Below are 14,091 nucleotides of genomic sequence, written 5' to 3'. Positions count from 1 at the left end.
CAATATGTGGTTCCTATAGCAATACCAAGTACTTTTGACCACAATGTCACTTTGACTATTTACAAATTATGTAAATATCTGAGGTATTTTTCAATCCATCATGCATACTCTTCCATTACTCTTATCATTTGAAGTGCACGATTGGTTATGCCCTTATATGAGTTTCTACTTTTAGTTTACAAGAAATAACAAGTCTTTATTGTAATACTTGTAGGTGGGTCTCATCTAAAGAGATACATCAGGATGACTTGAAGTATTGGAAGAGGAATGTTTCACTTTTGATGTGTGATATTCAACTCTGCTTCCCTCCAAGCTTCTTTAATTCTCAAGAGCACTACCTTGTACACCTAGTAGAAGAGATTGAATAGTGTGCTCCTATTCATATTCGAACAATGTGGCTCGTGGAGAGATATATGAAGGTCTTAAAACAATTTGTGAGGCAAAAGGCTCGACCAGAAGGGTCCATAGTTGAGGGGTACATGGTTTTCTAGGCCATGGTTCATTTGAGTGAGTACTTACCTCAATTGCATCTTGAAGCTCCGCGATTATGGAATTATAACCAATCTTAATCATTTGAAGGAGAAAAAATAGAGGGTGAAGGGACTTCAAATAGGATAAAAGGTATAAAAAAATGTTAGGAGTTATTTTTATCTTAAGTTTTATATTACATGGCTTTAAATAATTATTAATTCATTGAACAAATACATTTTTCATTGTAGATGCTAAGGAGTGGGAGGCATTACATTTGTATGTTGCATACAATTCCGACTTTATGTTGGAATGGATGGAGAAGTACGCTGAAATAAAATAAATAATAAATAAAATAAATAAATAAATAAATAAATAAATAATAAAAATAAAAATAAAATAAAAATAAAAATAAAAAAATTAGAAGATGAAAATGCATGGGCCGATATATATAATAGACATGGTGAAAACACTACTCAAGGATTGCTTGCAAGCCATAAAAGAAAGTGGCCAGAGAGATGCTCATGGAATTGGCTAAAGACCAATATTGAACATGAGGCAACAAAAGGGAATGATAGAGTAACACAACAACAATTGAATTTCATTAAAGGATCTATAAATGGGGAGGTGATATATATTAATATATTGCATATATTTAATAAAGTTTTTGTTAGATTTCATATCCTTGAATCTAATTAGTTGATATTTATATGAATTTAGGTAAGATATTACAAAGGAATGTGGAATTTTGGTCATCATTTTCGCATCAGAAAAGTTGATGAAAAGAGAAAAACTTATGATTGTGGAGTTTCAACATCATTTGAGGTGGAATTTCGTTCACATGCAAATGATAGACAACCAATCAAAAGAACTCTTCGCTACGATGGAGTGTTGGAGGACATTATAGAGCTTGACTGTATGTCTTTCAAGAAAGTTATTTTTTGTGTTGAATGGTACAAGCTTATCGCAGTGGGAGAAGAAAAAACTATCTTGCTCCATAATAATGGATGCCATATGATCAATACATCTAGGTTTGAAGCCACTTTTGAACCTTATGTGTTTCCAAGTCAATGTGACCAAAATTTTCTCATTCCAAATTTAGAACAACCTGGTTGGCCATTTGTGATTGATTATGATCCAAGAGGATGAAGAGTAACATTTTTTCAAGATGTAGAGCACCATGATTTACTTGAAGATACAGAAGTTCCCCCTAAAGACATAGATGGCCAAGATGGAGATGATAAAGAATTTATTGGCAATGATGCATCTGACCAAGATGAAGACCAAGACGAGTTTACTGAAGTGTCTGAAGGACATGAGAAACCACATGGGCATCAAATCCATGAAGATGATGAATTCATTGATTTTAATTTACCTGTAGTTGAAGGTGATGAAGACTATGAAAATGATGGTATTAATTTATTTGTGGATTTAGGGTCTATTAATGATGGGGTATATATGCCATCATATGAGGAGATTTCATGTGAGGATGACATTTTTTATCACTATGTTTACTTTAAGATAGTTTTAAGGATTCACTACAATATAATTTTTCTTTACAAGTTAAGCATTGAGTTTTTAATTGTAATGAACATTAAGTAATTTGAATGTTTAATGTTTTACTTGTGAGGATGACATTTTTTTATCACTATGTTTACTTTAAGATAGTTGTAAGGATTCACTACAATATAATTTTTCTTTACAATTTAAGTAATGAGTTTTTAATTGTAAAGAACATCAAGTAATTTGAATGTTTAAGTTTTTACCTGAAATATATATATATATTTGGTGATATCGATTCTATTTTCTTATCGGTTTTTTGATCAAGGTTTTCTTATTTTCATGTTATTATATATTTTTTTAAGAATGTGCCCATGGGTTTTACCAATGCTACTATGGGAGATTCAATGATCTTAACTACTTTTATGGAAATGTTAACAAATGCACGAGGGCAAGACGTTGCTATGATGATGCATGAGGTAAGCTTGAATACTGTCTTTTATAGGTTCAACTATCTTATGTTCCTTATTATATTACACTAATTTATGTTTGTGGAATGCAGGCAATCTGTAAAGTCGTTCCGACCCCTATAACACCTTTTAATACATCTAAGGTAATGCTAGTGGTAAAACTTGATCAATATTTTTGTGCATTTAATTAACTTATTTCACTATATCTATTTATTAATATTTGTGTTTTTTCTAAGCATGCATTTTGTTGGCATGTAGGATTCATTTATGCCCCTCAATACACCCAATGTTGGCATGCAGGGATCATTAATGCCCCCATATACATCCAATGTTATGAAAAATGTAAGATTCAACCATCTATTTGCGTGAAATTGATTATGTTATTTGTTGAGAAATCTAGGGCATATATTTAATAAATTTCTTTCACAATGACTCCATGATTTATGAGGTTACCAAGAGATACATTGTCCTATGATGACTTCTACCAGTATGTAGACTTTTACTTCAGCTATGAGCTCTTTCTCCAATTTTTATTTTTACCATGACGCCTTCTTGCAAAGATGTATTCAACCATGGAAAAGGTCTTTCATCTTTTACTTTTTCCTTGCTATTCATCTATATTATGAATAGTATCTAAGGGTTTGTATAGTTCCCTTCTTTCATCATGCCTTACAATGGATCACCCCATCCGTTTTTTACTTCTTGTACCTACAATATTATTTTAGCAAGTAACCCAAGCAATATATTATTCCAAAACATGATTTCAAGTTACTTTTCTAGGGATTTTATGTAATCAAGATGTCATTTTAGGGTTTCTTAAATTCAAACCTTAGATCATACTCTTTTCCCTTTATGTCATTCTAGAGTTTATCCCATGCCCTAGAAATCAAGTCATAGGAACAAATATCTTAAGATTAAGGTTTCTAAATACTAGGGTTTTCTTAAAATATAAACCCATAAATTCAACCCTACTACATCTTATGATGGACCCTTTAAAAGAAAATTATTATACATACCTCATAGACACCTATCTGTAGTTCTTAGTATTTTGGTTGCCATGATTCTTTGCAATGGTACTATACATTTCATTGATCATTTGCCATCTTCATGACCTTCTTTTAATGAGTCTTCTAAGATATTTTCATTCTATAATGGGAATTGCTTCTTCATGTGTTCCATTAAGTTATAGTATGGTTGCTTATGGAACATCTTGACTTGGTCTTGGAGGGTCATTTGACTATATTTGACTCAAACAAAAAAAAATTATGCAATATGTAACATGCCCAAATGGGTCTTTATGACAACGACTCAATGACCAATACTAAGAGTTCAAAATCAGAGCTTGATCTAGAATACAATTCCTTGAGCATGAAACCCATGCCTCAATCATAACAAAAATAATCTTATTTCTCCTTTTTTTACATAAATTACATAGAATTGTGATTACATATGTCATTATGAAGACGGAACCTAGTTACATATTTCGACATTATTCATCTATTATTCCATCTTATTATTTATATTTGTGCCTTGCAAGATGTTTCTAGGGTGACTCCAACAAGTATACAATCTGTTGGTATAGAGGGTCATGTTATGCCATCTACACCTAGACCAGAACCCCATAACATGCCCTTTACATCAAATGTGGGTTCAATCAAAATTCTCCCACCAGGATCGGAACAGGTTTATTTGAGTCTTATAGTCTCACAAACAAGAATGTTAAGGCTCCTACCAACTATTCCTGAAAATGTTCAAATGAAACAAGAAATAATTGAACGAATTTAATTATGGGAAATGCCATTGTTGGAGAGTGTAGCTCCTACAAGAGATCAATGGGTAATTTTTTATTTATTTTTTATAATTTTATTTGTTACGTTTAGGATAATTATTTTAGAAATGAAAAATAGTTTCATATTTTGGTTGGGTTCTTAACAGCTCCACAATTTCATTGTAAATGCAAGAAGTAAGTGACAAAGTGCCTAATGTACCTATAAGGGCATCTTCCTCAATCCCCAAGACTACAACAATATCATCGGTGACCACAAAAGGAATGCAAGAAGTTACAATCTTGCTCACTTCAGAAGGAAATGTCTTGAAGGATGAAATGGGGTTGAAATTTTATCACTTTATTTTTCGTCATGCATAACAATTATTTGGAAATACCATCCAAATGGATTGAAGGAAACAAACCAATGCCAAAAAAGAAGAAGAATTTAAAGATGTAGTAATAGCATTTGGTAATCCTGGATTTGATAAGGAACTTATTTTAGAGATTGAAAGTAAATACATTCACTCAAAGAGGTCCAATTTAAGGTCAAAGTTGACAAAAAACTTGATGTATCCACGTCCAGCTTGGATCAACGACCAAGTGACGTGGGATGAACTTATGAAAGATGCCAAGTTTAAGAGGAAAGTCCACAAAAATCCAAACTATATTCCATCTGCAAAAGGAGGAGCTAAGAGATGCCTCTGAGATACAAGAAAAGCAACCCAAGCTAGGGTGTCAAAAATTGGATCTCACAAATTAGGCTCTGGTGGATATAATAATATTCGTGGTGGCATGGTAAGTGATATTTCCATCTATTATATTTTCTATTTTAGGAAAAATAACCATGGTCACATTGAGTTAATTGTATCTTATTAGTTATTTTACCTTATAAATATGATTATCTTTGTTAATGTAGGCTCACCAGTTTCAAAAGGAAGCTTTAGAGGAAGACTTAAAATATGCTTTATTACATGGTTCCCAAGGGCTTCGATAACACATCATAAATCAAGGGGAAAAAATAATTATTGATTATGGATCGAGGTTAGTTGTTTATAATATTTTATGAATAATGAAATAATTAAATTGGAGGTATAATGTTATTCTAACAAGTTAAAGTGTGTTGTGTATAGGAATCAGGTGAAACATCTAGGAGTGAGCATGGAGAGGAGATACAAGCACATGATGATTCGTTTGTTGCACACAATCATTCAATTGTCATTCCTGAACCTTGGCAGGAAACCATTATTGAATTTCAGCGAATGGGAGACAAAAATAATGAGGAGAGTGTTCAATGTGATGAGCATTCCACACCCATAATTAATGTAGCGCCTCACAAAAAGAGGACAAAAAGGATTGATATGTGTTAAATTTTAATAACTTGAATGTGCATCGCTCTAGCTTATAAGGAGTGCACTAGGTTGTGAGGGTCCAAACATAAACTAATTCTGTGTGCAAAAAAACAAATTTTGAAGATACTTTATTTTCTGAACTTTGTGGAACAAAACAAATTTTCAAGGTACCTTGTTTTTTGAAGGTACTTTGTTTTCCCGCATCACTATTTTTTATGTGAGTGTCAGAAAAAACAATGCCTTGACTCTACATGATGAATTGAATATATTGTGACTTTGGGTTAGCAATAGTTTCCTTCAATGGCACTCCTACAACAATCTTCTGGACTATACGACTTTGTACACTTATGATAGTTTATAATTGAACCATTTTTTGTCGAGAATTATATTTTAGATCAGGCCCGTTTTGAATTTAATGCTTGTTATTGTGTTTGTGTTTCCAAGAGGAAGCCCAACCATAATGTTAGGGATGGATTCTAATTAAATGCCTATTGTTTCTGTTTCCAAGAGATAGCCCAACTATCATGTTAGGGAGGGATTCATTTTGTTTATTATTTCCTTTTCTTACTGCGTCTACAACCTTCATTAGTGTTATTACTTATTAATGTGATTTTTGGGTTTCACCACTACAAGACAAAAAGCCACAGACATGCCCTTTTTTCTGAAACCTCTGCATATGTGGAATTCATGGGGTCAATCGGTACACCTCATCGTAGTCCTTATATTTTCAGGTAACACACTATTTGTTATTGTTTTTCTTTCTTCGTTGTAGTTGTTTCTTGGTTTTTTCAGTAGTATTCATTCCCTTACATGCTTTATATATCCATGGCTATAATTTGTATCTCCTTCTTTGGCTACTAGGGCTTTCTCTAGTTGTTTTTTTTTCATTTTAGAGTTCAATGGATCCCTCGAGCTTCTATCCCTTTGGGAAATTTTTGCATTCTTAATATCCCTTGGTTCATACAGATAATGATAGCAGCGTGGGATCCTCTAAGAAATCACCTCGATTTCTGGAGGGTAAAATATGAAGCACTTCAGGTAATTTTGAAGTATTCTCTGTTTTTTTTAGGCTCTAGTAATTTATAGGATATCCATCTCATAGAAAACTATGTAGAAACAAGTCCATATATTTCTCTGTCCCTTAACATTCAAATTTCTCAACTTCCATTAGGCTTCAATTAGAACCCAACACCCAATCCTATAATTATGTCACAATTATTATACTAAGCCTTTAAAATTAATTTATGACAATAACATTCTAAGTGGTCATGACAATGCCTTAATCATCATTCTAGTAACAATTTAGCTTCAAAATGATGCCTGTCAACTTTTCTTTTGTCCAAATCTGTGAACACTTAAATTTATATGATTGGCAGATGAAGAGATGAGAGGCTTCCAAACCTCGGAGCGTAGGAAATTGGAGGAGTGGACATGGTGAACATTGGTAAGGAAGAAAGTTGTTTAGGGTGTGTTATTCCACGTCCAAGTACTCTTCAGCAGCATCGCAGGTAAGTCGTTTCTCCCACGTTACATTGTGTTGTTCCACATCCTACATTACAAAATAAAAATGTTTCAGATTATATTTACTGTGAGTTATCATTTCTTAAAAACTATATGAGAAGAAACGTTATAGCTCATTATCAAAATTTTAGTGGGTTTAAGTAGTTGCAAGGTGTCTGCATTGTGGCTTATAGATTTGCTTAACTTAAAAAAATTTGTACACTCACCAATGGTAATCGTTCAACACACAGGGTTTTATCATTATACAGAATGGGAGCATCGTCAACATTAGCTGTCATGTTCAACCAATTTAATTCAATTCAGGTCAGTTGTGTCTGTGGTTACTCTGTTTCTGTGTTTCTTATTCTGTTGCAACATATTCTGTCATGTACGATAGAAGCAAAGAAAGTGATTGAAAGATAGGATATCCAACAAACAGAAGGCAACTCTGGTCATGAAAGGAGTGGAGCTGAACCATAACATAGTGCAAATAAGTAGTGCTTTTCTGAGTCCACTGTCAACTATAAACTACAGAACAAAATCTCGCCCTCGTATTGGCAACATTGTCTATTTGAGAAATGATTTTGGTAAACAAATGATTCACGACTCCACTTATTTGTGTTATGGAAAAGTGATGTTCTGAAAACTGTTCAATGTTGGCATTAGGAGAAATTATTGATTTTTAAGGCAAAACTGTTCATTATTGATTTTTTTATTGACTTTTATAATTTATATGATAATGTGATGCACCCTTTAGGTGCTTTCTCTGATAGTCAGTTTTGTCCTGATCTAAGTGGCACTTTATGCCATCAATACTCTGCTCACATATTCTTTCTACAATCTTTAAATTATTTAATGTTTTCATGCCACACATAGATTACATAGTGCCCATTCCAAACCTTCTTTTCCTATGCTGCCAAATGATTTTGTAGTGACTTTGTCAACACTTTGCTTTGTGCTCTTTTGATCATGAATCTGAATTGTTCTCATAGGAACTCTTTGCTATTCCATTTCAATCGAACATATACTTCTATTTATGACAATGTCTCACAACTCCATGATCTTAATCTCAAGCTTATAGTCATAAACCCTTACCCTAGCAGTTATATAAACAACTATCCACTAACTTTGATTCTCAAAGTCACTTTGCAACATCTCCACTTCCAGAAATTTGGAATGACATGGCTCATTCAATGTATTTTGTCTTCACACAGAGATTTAAATCACCCTTCTTCGAATAATAATCAACCTCTGAAAACCAGAGATTGCTGCTCTTTGTTAACTAGCTGAGGTCTCCTTCTCCAAGTAGCGATTTCCTACTAGATTGACCCTATGGTCAATTAACTTCCTTTCAACGAAATCTGAAAATATTTCTTCACCACGTACTTCGGAAAATTGACCTTTAAGCCCTTTTGCTTGCTTCCCTACGTGCCAACTCCACAAATCGATTTACAAATTGATTATTCCATTCCATACTCCCCATTCCACGATTGAACTGTATAACTATGCTTTCTTCCTATAGCGTTACTCCACCATGCATAGGTACAAACCAATTCAACAATCAAATTGATTTTTCGCACATACAACCTCCAGACACATGAGTTACCTCCACAACGAAGCCATTATCTTGCAGAGATCAATTTCTACCATTCTAATCACCCAATACAAACAACGATCACTCATACATTCAATTGATTGATGATCACATTTAGTTATCTAGAGTTAAAGTCAAATCAAGACTTGGGATCAAGAATTCGTTAAAGTCGATGAGGCCACTTTGTGTGACCTTATCCTGGTATTCTGTCAGAAACCCTTATTTAATTAGGAATTTGATGGTTTGGTATTCTTTGAAAGCCTGATTTAATTATGGTTTCAACGGGCTGTTACTTTATCATAAAACTTCATTTTATTAAGGATTTGGTACGAAAATTATTAAGGATTCGATCGTTTCATAAGGATTCAGTGGCTTTCTATCTCTCAAGAAACCCATTTAATTAGGGTTTCAAGTTTTCTCTGTGTTTACCTTCTAGATTTGCTCTTGTGGACCTACGGTTGGGGCTTTCTGGGACCGTTTGCAGGGTTTGTGGACTGCTGGCCTATTTGAGGCATTCTATCTCAGGGTTTTTGAAATCTTGGAATTGTTCAATAATCTTGAGCTTATTTTTAATGGATATTTTGGGGCATGAAATTTGGGGCATGCAATTTGAGACTTTTATGAAAAATTTCAAGGTTTCTTGCAATCCATTTGGACAGATTTTTAAGAGGTGCCTTCTTTAAGTGATTAAATTAAAAGGTTTTTGAAGTTTTTCTTTTTGATACTAGGTTCGAGTGTTTTTCCATTGATATCTTTCATTCACCCAATTTAAGGATTATTTATTTTTGGTGTTTTCTTAGTTTTGGGCCTAATTTCGTCAAAAAATTATAGTTCTCTTATTCCATTGCTCTTGTTTGAACTTCTAGTCTTTTGTATATTGTTAAAGGACATATTTTTAATGATTTTTTTTGGGGTTTGGTTAAGGTTTCCATATCCGAGACAATATGCTCAATTGGATTGTATTTAACGTTTGGACTTTCTGTTTCTCAAGTTTAACAGTTAATTTAATTATTTTCTTGGGTGACCATATTATATGGTTTTCTTTTAATTTAATTTATGATTTTCTGGGCACATTTGTAGTGCTACGGTTTTGTTTTCATTTTCTTCGTAGGTCCTTCGTAGGGTTTGACAGTTTAGTATTGATAAATGTTTTCCTGATGAATTTATCTCAAAGGTTTTAATATAAATATTTGAGTGCATACGGTCAAGGGTTTCTAGTTTCAAGGGGTTACTAGAACTAATTTTTCAGATGCCCAATCGAAACTTACGTGGTTTCTGTGGGTTTAGTTTCTAGATATGTTTTGGGTAAGGGGAAAATTAATGTTTTGAGGGATTGTTAGCATTAGTTTTTCAAATGTCCAATTCTAATTTTATTTTCTTGGTTAATTTGTGAGTTTAATTTCCAGGTTTTGTTTGAGGATTCTTGCTCTTATGAAATTAAAAGGCTTGGAAAATGTATATGCATTTTTTGAGAGTGATTTTTTTGTGTATTCTTGAAGAGAAAAATCTGAGGATTCAGAATGTCGATTATCATAGGCTTTTGGTTGTATGGAAAAGTAATGTTTTTCTCATTTTCTATTTTGAGTGTTTACTAATTTTCCTAAATTGCCCCAACCTGCTTCAGAACCTGATTCTTCGGATATTTTCTGGTTTCAAGGGGTTATTAGAACTAAAATTTCACATCTCCAATTCTAGAGTTTTTTTATTTTCCTTGGTAATTTCTGGGTTTAATTTCCAGGTTTTGTTTTAGTATTCTCATTTTTATGCAATCAAAAGTTTCGGAGAATGTACATGCAATTTTCGGAATGTATTTCCTGCGTATTATTGTAAAGAAAAATCTGAGGCTGCTAAGTGTAGATTATCATATGCTTTTGGTTGTGTATAAAACTAATGTTTTTCTTATTTTTTGTTTTGAGGGTCCAATCTACTTGAATTGCCCCCAACCAAATGTTTTGGAACCTCTAAAGATAGCTACCTATGGCTTCTCTAATAAATCAATGTTCCATCAACTAATTGTTTTTTTTTTTTTTTTTTTAATTTTTGTTTTTTTTAAATGGTAAAAATCTTATTTGGATGATTGTTTCCCATGTATTCTGAGATCGTTCAATTATCTTTGTTTCCCTATAGTCTCACTCCATGTAATTGTTCTACCATAGCTTCGTCGCTTTGTTTAGTAATAGTTTAGTCCTAATTGATGATCACATTTAGGCAAATCAATGATGTTTTTCTGTTTCTCCCACAAATAATACACACCATCTACTTATCCAAAGAAAACTTCATCCAGCATTCGTACAAAACGTTTTACCATATGATTACTCTCATACTTTGTCTTGTGTACGGAGTCCAAACACATACACGCAGAATCACCTTTATTTATGCCGATTGGGATTCATTTTCAAGCATGAACCAAAACCAATTACAACGCATTAACAATACAGTTAATTGCCTCAAAGTACCCACAATTTCATTATCAAATCATGTACAAACTAAGAAATCGAAATATTGTAACAGCATGTTACATAAACTCATTCAACACAAATCACTTACACAGTTTGTGGCATAAACTAACTGCCTTTTCTTCCATTAATAAGCTTCTGTACAAACAAGAATAAACTGCCTATCTCCATGATTTTCAGGCCTGGCTCAGAGCTTAGCCAGCCTCCTATTGAACCCCCTCCCCCTTTCTCCTAATTTTCTTTGCTACTTATACACAAAACCAATTTGTGGTCACTTCAACTAATTCCCTAACTTCTAGTAATTAACTTTCTAAATATAGAAACCCTAACTCTATCTTGAATGACTCACAATTTAAATCTTTTGAGTCTCAATCGAATGCTAACACCTAAATATCTGTAACTATTTCTCAAAATAGAATTTATCCTCATCCTGTCTAATGACTCAACAAACAGCCTCCTACATTCTTGTAACCAACTCCTAAATCTCCTCAACCTACTCTGAGTCATTCCATCAATCTAGGTTTTTCGTTATGAATCATTAATTACATTGACACTTCATCATTAGACTAAATAACTTATGCTGGACTAACACCTATCACATTTAGAATCTTCTAAATCAACTATGATAATTACAATATTTTCATGATTAAAACTCCTCCTTGGAATAATTGTCAAGACCTTAGGTATGACCATCCTTTGAATTCCTTAGAAGTCTAGGATGCCCCTGCATCAGACTCCCCAGGAAAAAAAAAATTATGACCTCCTGGTCATATGCTTTGACACTTGAACCCTCCAGGATCCCATACTCTAGTTTGTTGTTGTCCATAAGCTGCATTGTCTTCATCATTCTTCATCTGCAACCTTTCAGGCTTCCACACTTCATGTTGTAATGCTCCACTATCTCTACCTTCTTTGTTCTTCACTTTCCAATCATCTTCACAGTGGATTACCTTCTTCATTCTGTTGTAGCTCTCCTTAGGTATCTGCATTAGGTTCCATAGTTCATCTATGGTTTCTTGTAATTCAGTTTGTTGCTGCAAACAACTTTTATTTTCTTCACTATGCCACTGTACTCTGCTGCACTTTATCCATTCATCTCTAAACTGCTAATTGTTTTCTTCAGCTTTCCTTGCTTCAATTTCTACTTTTGCTCTTAAAATTTCTCCAAATGCTGCTCCAGATATTGCTGCCACCCATACTTCCTGAATATCCTTGAAGATATCTCCCTCTGCAATATCTAATTGATGTTTCTTACCTTCAAATTTACTTTCAAAAGTAAATTGTCTTCCAATTCCCTTACTACGGTAACATATTCACTCACACTTCTCTGCATACTAGTTGTTATCACAAAATCTGACCTTGATAGGCTGTTGATCAAGTAGACTCTGAGTAACTCTTTCAAACTAATCTTTTGGCTGATGCTTAGCCTCCTCAACCTGAGAGGGCTCTCTCAATAGGTTTAAGTTTTTTGATTAATGATTAGATGGCTAACTCTAGTAATAAAATCGAACAAAATGTATAACTGGTTGAATCAAAGATTAGCAAACATTCATTGGGCTATGGAGTCAAGGTAGTCTTCAACAAAACATCATGATCAGCAAAACATGGAAGTCAAGGCACTTGGAGTTTAGGTTTACAAGTAAAACAGTAACACAGTAAATCAACACAGTTTACAAGCATGTGAAGGAAGTTAGAGCATTTTCCAATGAATTCTAAGTATCACAAGCTCATACCACTGCAAATAAGTAATTGAACAAGGCCATAAAAACATCAACCACATAAACCCCTTGTGAATCCTGAGTAGTAAAACTGATCTCTGTATTAAGTTTGAAAAACCATAGTTTCTTACAATAACACAGCTTTCTTTTGCTAATAAAATTACCAACCTTGAGGAATTCGATTCTCAATATTTATATAGAGTTTTACATCCTTGGATACTCTGATCCACCTTTAGAGGAATTCAAATTCCTAACTTAGACACCTATCATTCACAAAACAAACTACTTAATTACATTGTTTAGATAATCTTCGGCGAAATCACATAATCAATCATTTGTCGACGCGTTTCGAACCAACCAGTGTGGTTCATCGTCAGGACAAGTTGAAGAACTGATCAGGTTTAGCTTGATTAAATAGGGTGTGCAGAGACTCCAACAGCTATATTGCAACGACTAATTTTGACTTGATGATCAAAGTCAAACCCTTAATTTTATTATTATTATTCGTTAATTGAATAATTCTTATTAATTAAATATAATGGTCATTATATCTTCATTTTCGTTAAGCAATCAATATTTATTATTATTCCCAAATTTATTTAAATATAAATAAATAGTATTAAATTATTATTATTGTTAGAAATTAGTTACAAAAGGTAACTTGTGTATTTATTTATTAATAATTGTTTAAATCAAGGTCCAAAGGTAATAAATCATATCATCAACTAACCTATATTTATTTATTATTATTCCCAAATTATATTTAAATATAAATACATAGTATTAAACTATTATTATTCATAGAGTTTTGTTACACTAGGTAACTTGTGTATTTATTTAAAATAATCGCTTAAATCTAAGGGTCCAATGGTAAAATAATAAATCATATTTATTAATTATTTAACCGTAAAAGCCCAATCGAAATTAAATTAATAAGTTCTTTACGATAATTAGGTCCATTAAATAATCTATATTTACTTAATAATATATAATTTTAATATTATTAAAATTAATAAAAAGAACCATAATTATAGTGCATGTGTAACCATTAACTCAATGTTATTGGTATATCATCAAATTCTAATAATTCCTTGATTATCAATTAAACTTAAGGGTCATTACCTTTTATAATTAATTTAATAATTTATAATCCTTGAAACATCAATAATTATTCACTAAAATTATTTTAAATAAATTAACAATGTTATTACTCATAAGGTTTAAAAAAGCAGGGGGGGGGGGGGAAGGAAGAATTAAATATCAATGCA

At 32.7% G+C, this 14,091-nt stretch overlaps 1 pseudogene; it reads left to right on the top strand.

Moving 5' to 3' along the window:
• The first annotated feature begins 2,432 nt into the window (after positions 1-2,432).
• The window catches only part of LOC149196164 (cell division cycle 20.2, cofactor of APC complex-like), a 35,226-nt pseudogene continuing 23,567 nt past the window's right edge, over positions 2,433-14,091 (top strand).

This window comes from Pinus tabuliformis, chromosome 2_2 (assembly GCF_031772625.1).
Source record: "Pinus tabuliformis cultivar Carrire ecotype Pingquan chromosome 2_2, CPIR1, whole genome shotgun sequence".
NCBI classification, from domain to species: domain Eukaryota; kingdom Viridiplantae; phylum Streptophyta; class Pinopsida; order Pinales; family Pinaceae; genus Pinus; species Pinus tabuliformis.
Note: the sequence above shows the minus strand (reverse complement) of the source record. Positions and strands in the feature narration are given on the sequence as shown.